The 21,685-nt window shown below is 45.4% G+C and overlaps 1 protein-coding gene across 3 annotated transcripts in view; it reads left to right on the top strand.

The window, feature by feature from the left end:
• Positions 1-21,685, top strand: part of CSNK1G1 (casein kinase 1 gamma 1) — a 108,277-nt gene that overhangs the window by 23,638 nt on the left and 62,954 nt on the right. The window lies entirely within an intron of this gene.

The raw sequence follows: 21,685 nt of genomic DNA, 5'->3' as shown, positions 1-21,685 counted from the left end.
TGACATGGAAGGAGTAAAGACGGATTTAACGTCTGAGTTAGCTGAGGCACGTAAGTCTCAACCTCCCTGGGTGGCGGGGCTAACCAAGTCTCTAGACACCCTGGTACAGGTTATGGGTACAGTGGTGCCTGCACCCTCCACCTCCTACCAAAGACCGACACAAAAGCGTACTCTGGCGACTGTTCTCCAATCAGAAGAGTCGGACGAAGAATTCCTCGCTACGGAGGAAACAGAAGAAGGGGAATTGGAGGAAGCGTTATAGGACGCTTCCCCTCAAGAATTAGAGTACCCTTCTTCCGGGGTGGAATCTCTAATTTTGGCCGTCAGAAAAGTTCTGAATCTACCTGAGGATGTAATACCTGCATCCCAGGAGTGTGAATTATTTCATGAACAACCAAAGAGCTCTGCGGTTTTTCCGTTCTCACAGCAACTTCAACAGCAGCTCTCAGTGGCCTGGAAGCAACCGGAAAAACGGTTCCTAATTCCGCGCCGGTTTCCGTCTAGCTATCCTTTTCCATCATCCATGATGGAAAAGTGGGAAACACCCCCTCCAGTAGATGCGTCCGTCTCCCGTCTCTAAGAAAACAGCACTCCCAGTACCGGGAGCTACAGTACTAAAAGATCCTTCGGATCGTAAGTTGGAGACAATGCTAAAATCAATTTATACTGCAGTGGGTGCTCAACTTAGACCCACCCTTGTTACCGCTTGGGTTAACAAGGCAGTGGTCGACTGGGCTGACCAGTTGATTACCGGTTTGGACTCTGGTACCTCCAGAGCAGAGTTACGTCTACTAGCAGAACACATCCGTGAGTCTGCAGTTTACCTGGGAGAAGCTTTGAAAGATATCAGTCAGATTAGTGCTCGCTTATCTGCTTCTGCTATTTCGGGCCGCAGAGCCCTCTGGTTGCGCGCTTGGCAAGCGGACGCAGAATCCAAGCGTGCGGTGGAGGGTTTACCTTTCACTGGTGATATGCTGTTTGGCCTGGACCTGGACAAATGGATATCGCAGGCTACGGGGGGTAAGTCTTCCTTCCTTCCGTCGGTTGCTCCAGCTCCCAGAAGATCTTACAGTGGACCTTCGTTTCATTCCTTTCGTGCGCCACATTCCTTTCGTGGTAGAGCCAGAGGTGCTCCCACGCAACATAGAGGAGGTAGAGGTCATCCACACCCTGTTGCACATAGACCAGAGCCTAAACCAGCGGAAAAGCAGGTGGCATGACGGTCTTCCGTCCCACCTGGGACCTACTGCAGTGGGAGCCTGCCTGCAAAACTTTCAACAGGTTTGGAACCAGACCTCTACAGAACCGTGGATCCGCAGACTAATTTCCCTGGGGTACCGAATAGACTTCGAAGTCCCCCCTCCACCTCGGTTCTTCACCACAAGTCTGCCAATGCCTGCAAGCAAGGCCAAGGGTTTACAGGAGGCTATCCAGTCTCTAGTAGTATAATCTGTACTAGTTCCGGTGCATCAGAGAGGTTTGGGGTTTTACTCAAACCTGTTTGTAGTACCAAAACCAGATGGCTCGGTCAGGCCCATCTTAAACCTCAAGTCTTTGAACCTGTATCTGAAGATTTATCGCTTCAAAATGGAGTCTCTGCAGTCAGTCATAGCGAGCTTGGAACCAGGGGAGTTCCTATTATCCCTGGATATCAAGGATGCCTATCTCCATGTCCCCATTTGGGAACCTCACCAGGCTTTTCTGCGTTTCGCCATATTGAAGGATCATTATCAGTTTTGGGCATTGCCGTTCGGGTTATCCTCGGCTCCCTGCGTCTTTACCAAACTCATGTCAGTCATGATCGCTCTCCTTCAGTCATCAGGAGTGAACATAATCCCTTATTTGGATGACCTGTTACTCAAGGCTCCATCGGTATCTCTTCTATCAAATCAGGCCTTACTGACATATCAGACCCTAATCCAACACTGTTGGATATTCAACTTCAAGAAATCAAATCTCAATCCGTCCCAGAAACTTCTGTTTCTGGGCATGATCTTGGATACGGCCTCACAACGGGTTTTTCTTCCAATAGACAAGGCCCGGGATATCTGGTTGTTAGTTCAGCTGGTCCTCCGAACAAGGAAGGTGTCCCTGCTTCTTTGTCTGCGTCTCTTGGGGAAGATGGTAGCAGCTTTCGAGGCACTACAGTTCGGCCGGTTCCACTACAGGGTGTTTCAGCTGGACCTGCTAGCACACAGGGGTCAGGGTCTCATCTGCTTCTACATCGGCAGATCCGTCTGAGCCCGGTTACCAGAGTGGCCCTTCTTTGGTGGACACAATCCAACAATCTTTTAGCGGGCCGGAGATTCGGGGTGTGGGACTGGATCATCGTAACAACGGATGCCAGCCTTCGAGGATGGGGAGCAGTAGTCCTTGATTATCACTTTCAGGGTCGATGGTCCCCTCTAGAACAGAAGTGGCCCATAAATGTGTTGGAACTCAGAGCGATTTACAATGCTCTGATAGAGGCAACAGACTTTCTAAAGGCTCGTCCGGTAAGAGTTCAGTCCGACAACGCGACGGCCGTCGCTTACATCAACCGCCAAGGAGGGACTCTGAGTCGCATGGCTATGTGGGAAGTAACTCAGATCCTTCGGTGGGCCGAAAAACAGTCAGTAATCCTGTCGGCGGTATTCATCCCGGGTGTGGACAACTGGGAAGCAGATTATCTGAGTTGACAGGATATGCATCCCGGGGAATGGAAGCTTCATCCAGAGGTGTTCAACGCGCTGATACATCGATGGGGATGTCCTCAGGTGGACCTCATGGCGTCGCGATTGAATCGTCAGCTCCCAGTATATGTCTCAAGAACTCGGGATCCGCAGGCAGAAGCGGTAGACGCCCTGACAAGTCCGTGGATCTACGACTTCGTTTACCTTTTTCCTCCGATTCCTCTTCTTCCTCGTCTTCTAAAAAGGATAAAACAAGAATCGGCCTCTGTAATTCTCGTAGCTCCGAACTGGCCTCGGAGAAGTTGGTTCTCGGACCTTCGGTCCCTATTGGCAGACGATCCGTGGCCCCTTCCTCTACGCCCGGAACTTCTACAGCAGGGTCCATTTGTACACCCCAACCTAGCGCAACTGCGTTTAACTGGGTGGCTCTTGAAACCGATATCCTAAGACGCAGGGGCATCCCAGACGCGGTTATTCCCACCATGCTACGCGCCAGGAAGCCAGTTTCGGCTGCGCATTATCATCGCATCTGGCGTGCTTATATCTCATGGTGTTCCAGTCGGGGTCTTCCGTCTAGAATTTTTCGGTTGTCCCGGTTTCTGCTTTTCCTTCAGATGGGTCTGGATTCTGGCCTTCGGCTGGGAACTCTAAAGGTGCAAGTTTCTGCCCTCTCCATTTTCTTTCAAAGAAAATTGGCTCTCATTCCTGAGGTGCAGACGTTTCTTCAAGGGGTCTTGCGCGTGCAGCTTCCTTTTGTACCTCCGATAGCTCCCTGGGACCTAAACTTAGTGCTTCTGTTTCTTCAGTCGCCCATGTTTGAACCTTTTGGAGGAGGTCGATCTTAAGTACTTGTCTTGGAAGAGTGTCCTCCTCCTGGCTCTCTCTTCGGCTCGTAGAGTTTCGGAATTGGGTGCTGTGTCCTGTAAGCCACCTTACCTTGTGTTTCATGCTGATAGGGCGGAACTCCGGACGGTAGCCACCTTCCTTCCCAAGGTTGTGTTGGCTTTCCATATCAATCAGCCTATTGTGGTGCCGTCGTTGCTGGAGGACTCTGGTGGATCTTCTACCTTGGATGTGGTTAGGGCTCTCCGCATCTATGTTGCCAGGACAGCGTCCCTCCGTAAGTCTGAGTCGCTTTTTGTCCTCTATGATGCTGTTCGGAGGGGTTGGCCGGCGTCTAAGCAGACTTTGGCACGTTGGATCCGGCTGACTATTCATCAGGCTTATGATACTGCTGACCGCCGGCCTCCTTCGTCCATTTCTGCACATTCCACACGTTCTGTGGGTACGTCATGGGCGGCCGGTAGAGGAGCCTCCACATCACAATTGTGCCGTGTGGCTACTTGGTCTTCAGTTCACACGTTTGTCAGGTTTTACAAATTTGATACGTTTGCTACTTCGGCATCCCGTTTTGGCCGCCTTGTTCTGCAGGCGCCGCAGAGCGCTCCCGCCCGTGGGGAAAACTTTGGGACATCCCCAGCGTAAGCACCTCCAGTGTCCCCTAGTGGATGAAAGAGAAAATGGGATTTTGGTACCTACCGGTAAATCCATTTCTCTGATTCCACAGGGGACACTGGACGCCCACCTCTGCGCTCTATGCCTGCCTGTTCGGTTTTGTTCTGTATGTTGTATGATTTAGTTAGTGTGTTCTTTTAACTCCGCTTGTTCTCCACCTCCTCTCTGTCTTCATTTTCTAAACTGAGGGCTGGTGGGGCATAGAGAGGGAGGAGTTTCACATTTCTAAATTTTAAAGTGCCAGCTCCAGCTATCCACGCCTCTATATCCCAGCGTAAGCACCTCCAGTGTCCCCTGTGGAATCAGAGAAAAGGATTTACCGGTAGGTACCAAAATACCATTATTATTGCAGTCTTCTTGGTTTTATAAAGCACATATTAATTTTAGAAGGTCCAGCGGTCCCCTTACTGGGCTTTTTTCTTTAAGGTGCCCATACATCTGCGACGGATAGTTGCGATGCAGGGATGCGATCGGAAATTTCCGATCGCCTACCATCGATGTTCAGCGAACCGTCGCCGTATCACTGACATTTGACATGTTAAATGTCCCCGATTTGACGATTGCGATCATCTTTTTTTTATCGCGATCGTCAAATCGCCAAAATTCAACATGTTGGATTTGTGCGATGCTGGGTTGCAGGATCGCGGCAATCCGTCGCATTTGTATGGGGACCAATACATAAGATTTTTGTAATTTATTTAATTGATCTTTCTTTATTTATTTTGTACTCTAGATATATTCACTTCTATTTGCATTAATGATTGGGAAAACTGATTTTCTTGCTGTATTAAAATATTAAAGCCAGATTTCAGTAGACTAGTTCCATCAGGTGATGAAGGTCTGATGAATGGTTGCGGAGCTTACATAATACAGGTTGAGTCTCCCATATCCAAGATGCTTGGGACCAGGGTTATTTTGGATATCAGAATATTCTGTGTTTTTGAATATTTGTATACCATAATGAGATCTTGGGAATGGGACCCCATATATACACATAGAATGCATTTGTTTTATATACACTTTACACACAGCCTACAGGTAATTTTATACAATATTTCCAATACTTTTGTGGCTCAAACAGTTTGTACATACATGAGATTAATTTTATGGTTCATTTATACCATATACACATAGACCCGTATTCAATTTGAGGTGAAAAGCCGGAATCCGCAGTAAAGTTTCACTGATGACGTCATTTTGCCAGGCGGAAAAGTATCGCCGTATTCAATTTGACAGACTTTCCGCCTAGGCGGAAAGTCAATGCAGCGTAATACGCAGAAAAGTTTTGCCTATGAATAGCAGGCGGAAAAAGTGCAGAATTGGGGTTTTGGGGTGCAACGATGTGGGAACCCCCGTGTAGTCTTCAGACAGTCCTCCAAAGGTAAACTGTGCACAACATTTTTGAAAAACACTCAACACCCCAAAAAAATCACTTTGAATTTGGGGGTGAAAAAAAATGTTGGGGGACAAAAGTTAAAAACTAGCGAACTAGACTCTGGGGGGTTCCCAAGTATGCCCCATGTGTTTTTTTTTTTTTCATTGCAGGGGCTTGCGGCAGGTGGATTTTTCACAATTTTTTAAACTTTAGCAACTTTAAAATATGCTGGCCCCCATTTTCAAGTACCCCAAATTTGGTGGGATAAGTTATTTTCTGCAAAAAACCCATCCAGAATACTATTCTTCAAAACGTTATTTAGCAGCTATTGAGCCCGTTTAAAAACACCAAATACCTTCAGCAAGCCAAATCGGGGGTAACCATAGCTAACCCCCATGTCAGAGCATCTTTTCGGGGGTGTCAGGCTGATTTCTCCAAATCTGACAGGACTTTCCACTTGTTTAAGGTTCTCCGGGTCCTGTTTTCGCATACTTTCCAATTGAATACGGGGATATGCGGGCACGCGCGATTCTATTCCGCCTGCAAAACATGCGATATAGATGAAAATTCCGGGAGGCGAAAAAGTATCGCGGGTCCGCTCAAATTGAATACGGCTCATAGCCTGAAGGTACAATATTTTAAATAATTTTGTGCTTTAAATAAAGTTTTTGTAAATTGAACAATCAAAAAGCAAAGGTTTCACTATCTCAGTCATGCTAAAAAAAATGTCCGTATTTCAGAATACCTGTAGTGTAGTAAAGTAAAATAACCAGTGACACTGAGCTACAGTAGCACAGGCCCTCTAACATAACTGCTTTTACCAGGTACATCATGCTCTTCTCCTTGACTTTCCACTTCATTACTATTGGAGTCACCTGTGTTAAAAACACTTTTCTGCTCAATTAATTAGTCTAACACTAATTAAGCCACTACACTAATAACAGATGTTACACTAAAGCTGCATACACACACAACGATTTTATGAACGATTATCTGTCAGATTTTTTAAAGTGTAATGAAGGATTTTTTTGAACTACAAACAATTTTTGCATATTAACTTAGTGAAAATTGTTGAGTTGGTCAGTCTGACTGAACTACAAACGTGAACGCGCATGAATGATAATCGTTCATCATTTTCACTCAAAGTGAACTATTTTGTCAGCGATTGAACGATAAATGATATCGTTAAGGATAATCGTTCAAAAAATTGTGTGTATGCACCTTTAAACACACAAACCGCACACACATCAGCCTGTAGACTTTACTTGTTATAACAGAGTAGTATTAATATTCCACCCACCACCACAATAAATTTGCTTTGAAAAAAAATGTACTTCAAACAGCTTACACTTTGGAAGATTTAACCCACGAGATGAAATTTTCTTTCAGACATATGTCATAAAACGGGATTTTTCCAGTACACGCGCATCAACCTGGGTCTTGGCTATGTCTGTATGGGATGCCAGCGCTCGGGATTCCGACAGGGATTTGTCTGTAGCCTGAAGACGGGCTATTAAAGCTCGTAACGTTGCAAGCCAAGGCAGGCTGTTGAATTTTGTTTACGAGTCCATTGAGTGCTGCACTTGCAAATTAATTTAATATATATATATATATATATATTTTCCATCTGGAAAGTTTTCACAGCGCTTCACTTTTTCAGCCTTATTCCAAAATGGAATAAATCAATTTGCCTCAAACTTGTACACACAACACCCCATAATGACAACGTGTAAAGTTTTTTTTTTTTTTTTTTGAGATTTTGCAAATTTAATTTAAAAATAAAAATCACTAAGAAATCACATATAGAAACCGTTGTAATTCCTACACCATTCACCTGATTTGGATGTAATTACCCTCAAATTAAATCTGGAAGTCTGCAGTTAAAGCACATCTTGTTTGTTTCATTTCAAAGCCATTGTGGTGGTGAATAGAGGCCAAAATATGAAAATTCTGTCAATGTCCCAATATTTATGCACCTGACTGTACATAAGTATTCACAACCTTTGCTCAATACTTTGTTGATGCACCTTTGGCAGCAATTACTGCCTCAAGTCTTTTTGAATATGATGGCACAAGCTTGGCACACCTATCTCTGAGCAGTTTTGTCCATTCCTCTTTGCAGCACCTCTCGAGCTCTATCAATTTGGATGGGAAGCATCGTTGCACAGCCATTTTCAGATCTCTCCAGAGATGTTCAATCGGATTCAAGTCTGGGCTCTGGCTGGGCCACTCAAGGACATTCACAGAGTTGTCCTGAAGCCACTCCTTTGATATCTTGGCTGTGTGCTTAGGGGTGTTGTCCCTGCTGAAAGATGAACCGTTGCCTTGGTCTGAGGTCAAGAGCGCTCTGGAGCAGGTTTTCATCCAGGATTTCTCTGTACATTGCTGCATTCATCTTTCCCTCTATCCTGACTAGTTTACCAGTTCCTGCCGCTGAAAAACATCCCCACAGCAGGATGCTGCCACCACCATGTAGGGATGGTATTGGCCTGGTGATGAGCGGTGCCTGGTTTCCTCCAAACATAATGCCTAGCACTCACGTCAAAGAGTTCAATCTTTGTCTCATCAGACCAGATCATTTTGTTTCTCATAGTCTGAGAGTCCTTCAGGTGCATTTTGGCAAACTCCTGGCGGACTGCCATGTGCTTTTTACTAAGGAGTGGCTTCCGTCTGGCCACACTACCATACAGGCCTGATTGGTGGTTTGCTGCAGAGATGGTTGTCGTTCTGGAAGGTTCTCTGTCCAGAGGAATGCTGTAGCTCTGACAGAGTGACCATCTGGTTCTTGGTCACCTCCCTGACTAGGGCCCTTCTTTCCCGGTCGCTCAGTTTAGACGGCCGGCCAACTCTAGGAAGAGTCCTGGTGGTTCAAAACTTCCATTTACGGATGATGGAGGCCACTGTGCTCATTGGGACCTTCAAAGCAGCAGATATTTTTCTGTACCCTTCCCCAGATTTGTGCCTCGAGACAATCCTGTCTCGGAGGTCTATAGACAATTCCTTGGACTTCATGCTTGGTTTGTGCTCTGACATGCACTGTCAAGTGTGGGACCTTATATAGACAGGTGTATGCCTTTCAAAATCATATCCAATCAACTGAATTTAACACAGGTGGACTCCAATTAAGCTGTAGAAACATCTCAAGGATTTTCAGTGGAAACAGGATGCACCTGAGCTCAATTTTGAGCTTCATGGCTAAAGGTGGCCATACATCAGTGAGTGTGTTATGCGTTGGGAAATGCCGGTGTTTCTGGGTGGAAATGCCAACCTCCCACCATCGATATTCTGCGATCTGTCGCCGGATCGCAGACATTTGCCATGTTAAATATCGGCGATTTGATTGCGAGATAATTTATTGATCGATCATCAAATCTGCAAAATCCAACATGTTGGATTTCTGCGATGCCGGGTTGCAGCATCGTGGGATCGCGGCAATCCATCGCAGATGGATGGGGCCCTATAGGCTGTGAATACTTATGTACATGTGATTTCTTAGGTTTTTATTTTTTTTAATTAAATTTGCAAAAATATAAGAACTTGTTACATGTTGTCATTATTATGGGGTATGGTGTGTAGAATTTTGAGGACAAAAATGTATTCCATTTTGGAATAAGGCTGTAACAGTGGTTCCCAAACTCTTTTGAATCAGGGCACCCTAGTGTATCAACATTGTTTTCACAGCACCCCTAAGCCAAAAGTTTGTTATTGAGAAATTCAGAGAAAAATGTAGTGAAGTAGTACAGTGAAGTAAATTGTGCTCAACGGTCATCCTTAGGTTTGGTTAAATAGTGGTGGACAGGTTTGTGCTTCTATTTGTGCACATATTTACATTACATTGACCATAAAGAAATTTGATTTGGTGCTGGATCACCAACCTGAGGCACCCCTGCAAGTGTCCCGAGGCACCCCAGGGTGCTGCAGTGCACAGTTTGGGAACCACTGCTGTAGCATAACAAAATGTGGAAAAAGTGAAGCGCTGTGAATACTTTCCGGATGCAGTGTGTGTGTGTGTGTGTGTGTATGTATGTATGATATATATATATATCTCACACACCTGTTCCCGCTAGACTGCGGGCATGGAGATTCTGCACACGCTCCTGAAAAGGGGCATGTCCAGCACTTACGGAGCTGTCGGGCTTCCCCCAGGCTCTCCCCTCATGATGAATAATTGCCGTGCGGAGATCGGTAACTGCAACTTTTCCCATTCGCAGAACACTGCAGCCTGCTAATGGGGAAGGCACAGGGCAGGCTGTCATAGCGGGGCACCTCTAAAAGGGCCGGGCGCATTTTGACCCTTTAAAATCAGGCAGGGTGCGGCACCCTGCTTAAAAAGCCTAATGGGAACACTCCAGAACTTTTGTACAATTCTTGCTCTTCCTGCAAACCGATTCATGTAATGGAGCATACACACGGATGTGTCAGATGAACGAGTTTTGACTGCATTAAAGTGACTCAAATCGTCCAAAACTGACTGCAAACACTTCAGATGTCAGATATCGTTATCTGACCATCGGGAACGCTCATCGTTCATTGTTCAGACATATCAGATTTTCCTTCAGATATGAACAATTGAACAATTTTTTAAATAGTTATCGTTCAGATCTGAAGAAAAATCTGACCGTGTGTGCGCCATAAGCAAGACTGTTAATTTTCTATGGCTATTTTTGTAATAGGCAAATTATTTTTCTCTGTTTCTGTCGTTCTTAAGTTTTTTAATTTTTTTTATATATATTGTAATCATTACAGTATCTTTCTCATATTATACTTCATTTAATAAGATTGGTATCTATGATTCTTATCTAATCCATTTTGCCATGTTACATATCTGTACTACAGTTTATTATTCGAGTAATAACTGGGACTTAAAGGAAGGTACACACCTGACATATATCTGCAGATGATGGTCATTCATACACACTGGACGACCATCATCTGCATGCTCCAACGGGTCCCGCCGGCCGGGTGCGGGTAGGGGGCGAGGCCTAATTGTGGAAGGCGTGGCCACGCCCCCCTTAAAAAAACAACAACATTTGCGGCGCTGGGGAGGGGGGGTGTCGCTGTGTGCCCCTCAGCCTGGCGCACAGCCAATGGGGTGTGAGATCAGCGTGATCGCTCCCCCCTTTGGCATAGGAGACTGCTCGGGGCTGCTGCTTTAGCAGCCTCGGACAGTCTCCCAATGCAGCCCAGCACACAGCAGCGTGTGCTGGGCTGCTGTGGATGGGGAGCTGTGCCCGGACCCGGGTAAGTAGGGCCCACTCGCGACTCTCAATGGCACCTGTCAAGGTTTGGGATATATTAGGCAGCAACTGAACAGTCAGTTCTTAAAATTGACTTGTTGGAAGCAGGTAAAACAAGTTTAAAGATCTGAGCAACTTTGACAAGGTCCAAATTGTGAGGGTTAGATAACTGGGTTAGAGCATCTCCAAAACAACAGGTCTTGTAGGGTGTTCCAGTTATGCAGTAGTTAGTACCTACTAAAAGTGGTCCAAGGAAGGTCATCCTGCGACAGGGTCATGGGCGCGCAAGGTTTATTGAAGCTCGTGGGAAGTGAAGGCTAGCCCACCTGACCCTAACCCACAGAGGAGCTACTGTAGTACAAATTGCTGAAAAAGTTAATGCTGGTTACCGTAATACTCAGTGCATTGCCTCTTGCTGCGTAGCCGCAGATCTGTCGACCTCTGTCCACCGCCAAAGGAGCCTACAGTGGGCATGTGAGCATCAGAACAGACCATGGAGCAATGGAAGAATGTGGCCTAAACTGATTAATCATGTTTGTTTTTTTACTTCTTGTGGACGGCCGGGTGCATGTACGTTCTTTACCCTTGGAATGGATGGCACCAGGATGCACTATGGGAAGAACGCAAGGCAACGGAGGCAGTTTGATGCTTTGAGCAACGTTCTGTCGTCATCCACATAAATTTGGGTCCTGGCATTCATGTGGTTGTTCCTTTTGACACATTCCACCTACGTAAATGTTGTTGCAAATCAAGTATGCTACTTCATGGAAACGATATTCCCTGATAACTGTGTCCTCTTTCAAAAGGATATTGCGCCCCACATGCCAAAACTTGTTCAGGAATGGTTTGAGGGATACGACTGAGTTCAAGGTGTTGACTTGGCCTCCAAATTCCCCATATATCAATCTGATTGAGCATCTGTGGGGTGTGCTTGAAAAACAAGTCCGAGCTATGAAGGCCCCACCTCACAACTTACAGGACTTAAAGGAACTGCTGCTAACATCTTGGTGTCAGAGGAATCTGTATGAAATACCGCCGGCCGCATGGCAGCCCGACAGCAGCAGCAGCCTGACACTGGAACAGATCCCGGCAGCGGCAGCCCGACAGCACTGGAAATTCTGATCGTCGTAAGGTAAGTAATGACTAACCTAACCCTCCTTAGCGGTGCCTAACCCTAATCCCCCCCCCCCCCTTCCCCGCTGCCTAAACCTAAGTCCCCCCCAGGGGAGCGTAACCCTAATGCTCTTTTCCCCTAGCCTTCGATCGGGATGCTGGGCGCCAGTCTCCCAGCGTCTGTGAAATGAGCAGCGTCTACATATAGACGCAGGTCATTTCACACTTGCCAGGATATGACAGTCGGGAAGCCGGCTGTCGGTATAATGTCAGCCAGCTTCCCGATTGCATCCCGTGCCAGATACCACAGGAAACCTTCAGCGGTCTTGCTGAGTACATGCCTCAACCGGTCAGAGTTGTTTTGGAGGCAAAAGGGTGACCTATACAGTATTAAGCAGGTTGTTTCAGTTCTGTGCTGATTGGTGTGAGTTTGTGTGTGTGTAAAATATATATATTCTCCTACTTTAAAATATCACATTCTAAATGTGATATTTTAAAGTAGGAGATTGCAGCAGAGACATTTTATGTAACACTTGGGGGTCAATCCCATTTAGGTTCAAATTGCAATCCCACTGAACCGGTCAGAGTGAATTTGCTTTTTGGAAAGGAAAGGAAAATCTTTATTTTAAGGTTAAAATGTCGGGACAACCCCCTAATTAGGCAATTGACAGTTTCCAATAATTGTCATCTTTGGGGGTTAAAAGATGTCCTCAAATTACCCCAATATAAACTTTTTCATTAGTTTAGGCACCCCATATTTAATGTGAAATTGTTTTAATTTATAATTTAAAATATAACCTTTATTTTATTCTCCGTATAAAATAATGGGGTAACCGGGCTAGAATATGGGTAAAGAATTGGTTCTAGTCACCCATAACTTCAGAAGAGGTGTATTGTTCAGACTTGCCAGTTCCAACTGATCTCCCTGTTCTTTTTTGCCATCTATATAGGTTTCCAGTCGCAAAATCTCTTCTCTTGTAAATTTTAGTCTTTTTGGTCAATGATCGTAGTTTCTTATGTTTGTAATTCTTTCTTGTTCTCAAAGCATCTTTGAAAAGTTCCCACTGTTCAAGTTTCTTCCCTAATATATTTTTCTCCCTCATCCACTAGGGGACACTGAAGGCTTCATGATAGTGGGGTATATATTTGTGCTAACTGGGAGCTGGCACTTTAAATGTAGAAAGTGTGACTAGCTCCTCCCCCTACAAGCCAATCTATTGTGCCCAAGGGAGCTGGTCATACTTTGGGCTTCTCTTCAGGGCATAGTTTAGTTTAATAGATAGTTACAGAAGATGCTGAATACAATCACTGAGGACATGACAGGCAGCTGACTGTCCCTGCGTGTCTGTGAGGATAGAGTCCCCCCGGCAGCTCCATCGCAGCTGCTTGCGGCTCGCGCATGGGTTCTCCTGCTACAGAGACCACTGTCTCCAGGGTAGTTCCATGACGCGCTGCATGTGTCGCATGTCGCCCCCATTCGCCTCACCACCACCGGTAGCCTAGGCAGTGACTGTGTATATCCTGACTCCCTGATTAGGGAGGTTTTCAGGCAGGTGGTGTTGCTTGGCAGCGGCAGTCCGCAGGCACAATATTCAGTATTTAAAACTGGCACCAATGCGGAGGTCTGCTACTTGCTCCCAGCTGCCTTGGTGCTTCCATAGCACAGCCAGCAGACATTACAGTACTGCTGCTGGGCTGCGCTGATTGTTTTGTCAGCGCTGAGACAGCCTCCCAGGATTCGTGAGTAATCAGTGGGGTTAGGCTTTATAGGAGCACAGGGTAATACCTTGTGATTTATTTGCATAAGCACTCTTGGCACTGCTAACAGTGCTGTTTGGGCGGGTGTGGCTCTCCTCCCTCTCTGCCCTTATCTCCTACTATATATCTCAGTCTCTACTCTGACACTGTCCACTACACTGTATTATTTGTATGTCAGTGTTGTGTACCATGGCTGGAAGAGGATCTAAAGCTTCACAAACTTGTGAACGCTCGAGTGTTAGTACAGGTCCCCACACATCAATTAAAACAAGGGTTCGTGGTTCTGAAGCTAGACGAATCGGTGAGACCTATTTTGAACCTGAAGGATCTCAATCCCTATCTGAGAGTATACAAATTTAAGATGGAGTCCCTTCAATCTGTTATTGCGGGGCTCGAGCAAAACGAGTTTCTGGTGTCTTTGGACATAAGATTCCTACCTACACATTCCCATCTGGCCACTTCACCATGCATTCCTACTATTCACATTTTCAATTCCAGGCCTTACCCTTCGGCTCCCAGGATAGTCACCAAGGTTATTGCAGTGATGATGGCTCTCCTTCGGACTCAGGGAGTCACGATTGTCCCTTACCTGGACGATCTCCTCCTGAAAGCTCTTTTGGGAAACTGTTATTACAAATCATACTGGTGACTCACTGGCTCCTCATACGACATGGGTGGATCCTGAACTTTCCCAAGTCCCATCTGCAGGCAACACGGGCTTCAATTTCTGGGGGTGTGAGATGGTGCGGCTGATCTTACAACATCGACTAGTATCGGTGCACCTGACTCCTCGGGAAGATGGTTGCGACCTTCGAAGCCATTCCATACTGCGGCTTCCACTCCAGACCTTTTCAACTGGACTGCCTCTCCCCGTGGTCGGGATCCCATATATTCCTTCACCAACGAGTGAAGCTGGCCCCCAGAACTCTATCTCTTCTCTGGTGGTTGAGTTCATCTCATCTGTTGGAGAGCAAGAGGTTCTGAGTGTGTAATTGGATTCTCCTCCCCACAGATGTGGGTGGCAGTGACTCAGGAGAACCACTTCCAGGGCCGCTGGACTCCACAGGAAGCAAGGCTGCCCATAAAAATCTTGGAATTACAGGCAGTGTATTATGCTCTTCAACTAGTGCATCACCTGTTGCGGGGTCAAACTGTCCGAGTCCAGTCGGACAATGCCACGGCGGTGGTGTACATAAACAGACAAGGCGGCACCAGAAGTCGGGCAGCAAAGAAGGAGGTAAGTCGCATTCTTCTCTGGGAGGAGAAATTCGCAGTGGCAATATTTATTCCAGTCGTGGATAATTGGGAGGCTGACTACTTCAGTCGTCAGGACGTACATCCCGGGGAGTGGGCGCTCCATCCCCAGGTGTTTCAACAGCTTGTTCAGATGTGGGGCCTTCCACAAGTCGACCTCATGGCGTCCAGACACAATCAACTGCCTCTGTACTGCTCTCGGACAAGAGACCCGGAGGCCGTGGCAGTGGACTAACTCGCAACACCCTGGCAGTTCCGATTAGTCTATCTGTTTCCGCCAATTCCTCTTCTGCCTTGGCTTCTGCAATGCATCAAGAGGGAAAGGGAGAGGGTTCTGTTAGTGGCTCCAGATTGGCCCCGCAGAGCTTTGTATTCCAACCTGCGTCTACTGCTAATGGATAAACCGTGGCCTCTACCGCTGCGAGAGAATCTCCTACAGCAGGGTACTTTTGTCTGTTCAGACTTGAGGCGGCTACGTTTGACAGCGTGGCTGTTGAAAGGGCAATCTTAAGGCGAAAGGGGATCCCATCTACTGTAATCTCTATCATGCTCTGGGCCCAGAAGGAAGTTAGTTCAAGACACTATCATCGTTTCTGGAAGGCTTATGTGTTCTGGTGTGTATGTCGGGGATCGCCCCCTACAACGTTCAAGGTGTCCACACGCCTTCTTTTCCTACAGGCAGTATACTCAGCAGGCCTACGTCTTGGAACCCTGAAGGTTCAGGTTTCAGCACTGTTAATTTTCTTCTAGAAGAAACTGGCCTTACTCCCGGATGTTTTTTGCAGGAGGTTATCAGTTTGCAACCTCCCTTTGTCCCTCCCACGGCTCCGTGGGATTTGGATCTCGTCCTCTTTCTTGCAGTCTTCACTGTTTGAACCATTACAGACGGTTGAGTTTAAGTACCACTCGTGGAAGGTGGTACTTCTCCTAGCCCTGGCTTCAGCCAGGCGAGTGTCGGAGCTCGGGGCTCTTTCCTGTCATCCTCTGTACTTGATATTCTATGCAGATAGGGCTGGACTCCGTACGCAGATGGCATTCCTTCCTAAAGTGCTCTCTGCGTTCCACATAAACCAGCCTATTGTGGTGCCGGTTCTTCCAGAGGACTCGCCAGCTTCCAGATCCCTGGACATTGTTAGAGCCCTCAGGATCTACGTAGATGGGACCGCATCTCTACGGAAAACAGATTCCCTGTTTGTCCCGTATGATGTCGCTCGTCCTGGTTGGTCGCCTTCCAAGCAGACTATTGCACACTGGATTCATCTGACCATTAGGCAGGCCTTTGTGGCCTCTTCCAAGGAACCTCCGGCTTCCATCACCGCACGTTCCACACGCTCGGTGGGTCCCTCATGGGCGTCTGCCCGCGGGGTTTCCATGACTCAACTTTGTCGAGCGGCCACTTGGTCGGGCCGACATACCTTTGTCTGGTTTTATTGTTTTGATACGTTCGCAGCATCTGCCTCGCAATATGGTTGTGCTGTTTTGCAGGGTTCTCGGCTCTCTCCTGCCCGAGATGGGAGCTCTGGGACATCCCCACTGTCATGAAGCCTCCAGTGTCCCCTAGTGGATGAAGGAGAAAACAGGATTTTGGTAGTTACCGATAAATCCCTTTCTCCGATTCCACATGGGACACTGGACGCCCACCCGGCGCTGTTCTTTCCTGCCATGGTTGGTTATCATTCTACGTTATGACTGGTTTTACTTTGTGCTACTGTTTTTTAGAACCTTTTTACAAACGTTATGTGTTTGGTATTATGTGTACTTGCTTCACCTCCTCCTCTGCAGTATCTTTCCAGCTCTCCTCGGGCACAGTTTCCTAATGGTACCTACACACTTGGCGATAATTTACCCGATCTGGACGATTCCGACACATTGGAATGACAGTTTAAAATATGCCCAAATCGTGAGTCTCCACTCACGATGCGATGCGCGTCCCCGCTGGTCGCACATCACATCTTTAGATCTGCCCTGCTGTAGGGCAGATCTGCCAATCTGGGACACAATGCACTGGAAAAAGTCGGGATGCATGATAGATCGTTTGTAAATTGGACACTTTAAACACCAAATTGTGTGCAGAGCTGCCGTACACATCATGGGATCGTGTGCAGATTGACAAGTGTGTAGGCAAATTAAGACTGGCTTGTAGGGGAATATAGATGGGGAGGAACTAGTCAGACTTTCTACATTTTAAAGTGCCAGCTCCTGGTTAGCACACATCTATACCCCACTGTCATGAAGCCTCCAGGAACACAAGTTCCACAAATTACTGTAATTATATCTATGCAAGGGACATGTAAAGAATTCAGCATAACAAAGATTTGAAAAAAGAAAAGAATTCCCCCCACAGGACAAAAAACTATTTCTCAACAATGATGATCAACCAGCATATACAACTAACATGTATCTAATCATCAGTTATTGTTTACTATTGCTGGAGGTGCTCCCAAAAATCAATATAAATGCTCATACCTGTTTGTTTCAGCCAAGGCCAAAAAAAGGCCCAAAAAAGATTCTTAGGTTTGGGCATACTTTTTTCAAGAAATTGTAAAATTGTTTTAATTATAATGTTAAAATATAACCTTTATTTTATTTTCCGTATAAAATAATGGGGTAACCTGACTAGAATATGGGTAAAGAATTGGTTCTCGTCACCCCTAAATAGACATCAAATAATAATACAAATAAGTTTGCTCAATTCAATACATATAAAAAATATATAAAAAGGTGAAAATAGGTAACAATTATCCAGTTCTTTATGCATAATATGTAATATACCGGTGCTTCTACGTCTTGTCTAAGAAATATCGTCATATGTGAGATGTGCGTATGTCATTTGGGTATGTGCATTTTTGACACGTTATGAGAAACTGATTTATTGCCAGAATTGTGGTATCTGACAATTTATTTTCACCATTAGATGTTTTAATGATGTTATAATATTTGATCGCAACACCTGATGCTTTACTTTAGTTATCTGATATAAGTAGAATTAAGTGATTAATTAGCATTATTACCGATTTATTTTCACCGAAGGCGTGTGCAAAAATAGGGTGTGGCCTAACTATCACAAGGACACGCCCACTTTGTGCGTACGCCTTTGGTATGACATTTGCAGGATCATCACCTCTGTGCCTCTTATGCAGTGCCTCCTGTATTTGTGCCCCTTATGCTGTACCCCTAGTATTTGTGCCCCCTAAAGCCGTTCCCCTTAAGCAGTGCCCCCAACCCAGTACTTACCTGACCACGCTGCCACTGCCTTTGACTGGGGGGGTTAGGTCATCAGTGAATTCTAGTTCTATATTGGCACAGGGATGGGACAGTCATCAAGGAAACATTGATCTGGGAAACCACCACCCAGGTTAAAGTCCTTTGATCTGAGAAAGCAGCCGGCAGGGTGAGAGACTTGGTTATTTATAGCAACAGAGAAAGGGAGAATTATAACTCCCTGGTAGGCTGAAGAGTAGAAGGCTTTCATATATGAAAGTGAAAGCTGCAGTTTAACGCACCTTTTTCTGCCTGCCAAAAACTATTGTCTTAACCAATAGAATATTTAAATGAGTTTTATTATTTGAGGATCCATTTTAGAACATGACCTTAAAAATTGTATACCCCCAAACTGAAAGGAGAATTAAAGAACATCACAATCTTCATTAGGAAGTCCAAAAGCTGGTGCAGTGCTAGGAATACAGAATTTGCTGTCTGTGCAGGCCTGCTGTATGTGCTATTAGAGAGCTATTTAGGGTCTTCATGACCCATTAGTAACACATACATTTTTGCAAGACAGATTATGGACGAGAGTGAGCATTTTGTTTTCACTAGTTTTGTCTACAGTTTTTCTGCTATCCCCCTTTATATTAAACATAAAAGAAATACATATTGTACTTCTATTCTTGATTTAGACACATTATGGGAAAACAGCTCAGTGTAGCAAGCCATACACTGTACTTTTGTGTACCAGTCAGATTATACTAGGTTTGCTCTGACTTTGTATCCTGTTACAGTTGTGATTTAATAATAAAATAAAATATTGTTGAAAAGCATTTCAGACCTTGTGCAGCGGCTTCTTGCACTATTTGAGGGTGAAATAAAAGTAAAGGAGAATTGTTTTTAAGTTAATTGTTCTGTTACCGGCAGGTATATGAATTATGGTCTGTATTGTTGAAGACTAGCTATTCGTAGCCTTGCTAAAATAACTTTCTGATGTGGTTTTGTACCATTGCTAGTATCAACATCTGTTGCACCTATATGTCAAAGTGGTATAAAACAATCTAAATCAGTGGTTACCAAACTTTCCTTGTTCAAGGCACCCTTTGCGTCTCAGATTTTTTTTTTTTTGAGGCAGCATGGGCCAAACTCTAGAAAGTTAAGCTTTTTGGATTTCAGTACATAGGGATGAGACCATTGTCCCCATTGATAATAATGGCACAAATCATTGATAATAATGGGGACTGCGGTCTGCAGCTCTAATTAGCCTTCTGCAGAAGATTTCACTCCCACATTAGGATGTTAGTACATCGCAACAATTAATAACATGATGCTGAAACTGTTCTGTAAATAATTGTATTTATTTTTATACATAGACCCCTAAATCTGAATCACAACCCTCAGAGTTGTAACTCGTTAAAACACAAACAAAGCCTTCTTCGAAGGCTTGAACCTTGTGTGGCAATTTTGAACCTTGACAGAGGTCTCACATGGGTCCGAAACGTCGGATCTAGCCTCTATTTATAATATAGATGACAGCAAGTAGGACAGCACTCAATATGTGTCCTTTTTGGAAAGGCACCTAAACAGCGGCATGGTACTTGGATAGCCGGACCCTTGGGGGAGATAGATATAGATATAGATATATAGATATAGAGAGAGAGATAGATAGATATATAGATGAATGAATATTAAGAACAGACTACAGCCCATAACTCTTGCAGCACTCATTTTCTTATAGTTCTCGATTTACAAATACACTCCTAAGCTCTCCAAAACCTTGGTGACTGGGCCTTCCTCGGCTCAGGGGGCTTCCAGTTCATCATGCTGCTCCTGAGTTGGCTGCCCTGGTTCACTGCCCCTCTTCCTCCTCCTTTTTGTCCTCCTCGGGATCTCTTTGGCATGCTGTTCCCTGGCCTACACCACTGTCTGGGACTGACTCTGTCCGTGCTATGGAGGGCGGCCTGGAGGATGTAGCCGTGCAAAGGAGGAGAGCAGAGGGGGGCATAGGCACAAATGCCGCAGTCTGCACAGTGCTGTCTGCATCTCTGTGTAAATGGCAGTGCGCTGTAGATATAGTTAAAGCAGTTCCCAACATGACTTAAGATCTTGCCGGCACAAATCATTTGATTTAGGACCGGACTAGAACTCTTGGCGGCACCCCTGGTTGCGGTGCACAGTTGGGGAACACCAAACTAAATCCAGTATATTGAATGCCAAACCAAACATGTCCCATTTAAGATAAATACGTAGGCATGTTCCCCAAATAGCATATTTCATAATTTGAGGCAAAAAGTGTAAAAAATGGCTGTTATGCAGTTTAGAATAGTTTCTGTTAATGGCACTGGATGCACAAGTTCCCTTTACCTCCTAGATGTGAATGACTGGTTGTCCATCTTTGTTTTCGGGTACATGTTTTACTTTTTATATACATTTCCAGTTATTTACCATGTTTTGATAAGAAAGTACAAAGAATGTACTAGATTGCCGAAAAGGTGTACTAAGTGTTAACATTTGTGAATGCTGTGTGGTTATGTTTCTTGTCAAAATTGACAAGATAGAAACTGAGGGAACGCTAATCAAAAATTGTGTATAGGTAGCTGTAAGAAGAAGCATTGAATGCCTAATTTTAACATCTCTGTTGAAGCTGCATGGTGTTGCAGATTGATTGTACTTTATAGGGGGGAATTCAATTGTTTACTCGTTCCCGCAGTCCCGTCTGCCCAGTGAAGGGCAACATTCATTTGTTTGTGCCACTTGGCGCCCATTAACTTTGCTCACATCGACCTGAGGTGGTGAAAAGAAATCCACCCAAAGTTGGACTTTTGGTGCCTGAATTGATGTTTGTGTCTCATGCCGAATAGCACACTGCACTGTCTGGGCAGGAACAGCTGAGTAGACTTGAGACTGCTAGAGACCCGTTAGGCATCTGAGGAATCAACATTTCATTGGCAACCGGTTAGTGCTTCAGGAAGTCCTTATTATAGGGGTTGCGGTTTCCTGATTTGATGCTGCGGTCAGCTGAGCTTGGACTGCATAAGCGATTGGCTAATAAAGAACAGGTGATGGAGGCCAACATGGCGGCACCCATGCGCAGGTACTGGCGGGAATTCTGGCATGTTGACAGGCAGAGTAATGCACTGCAGGGACATCTATGGCCTGCTGACCTCAGGGACAGCCTAGAGAGACAGTGGAGGGGCAAGTAACAGGACCCGAGAGTCTGGTGCGTGACATTGTGCAGAGTGCGGCCATTAGTTTGCACGGCGCATTTGGGTGCGACGACTAGTTGGATAGGAAATCTCGTAATTTATGGGACCATGCAGCAATCATCCATTTGCTTCTAATCACCAGAAAAAAAACTGTAGTTTAGACAAGTTAGTTCATATTCCTTTGGTGGTTTTAGTTTACACTTTTAAGTCAATTTTGTTTTATTTTTAGGTTTTTGGGGATACAATATTTTGTCTTCTTTAATTTAACCCCCCCCCCCCCCCTCACCCTCTGTCCGTGCACTATTTAGCAGAAAGTTACGGGTTACAGGTACCACTTTTGGCTGCTTTTGT

This window comes from Taudactylus pleione, unplaced genomic scaffold, assembly GCF_031769625.1.
Source record: "Taudactylus pleione unplaced genomic scaffold, aTauple2 ptg000019l, whole genome shotgun sequence".
In the NCBI taxonomy this organism is placed as follows: domain Eukaryota; kingdom Metazoa; phylum Chordata; class Amphibia; order Anura; family Myobatrachidae; genus Taudactylus; species Taudactylus pleione.
Note: the sequence above shows the minus strand (reverse complement) of the source record. Positions and strands in the feature narration are given on the sequence as shown.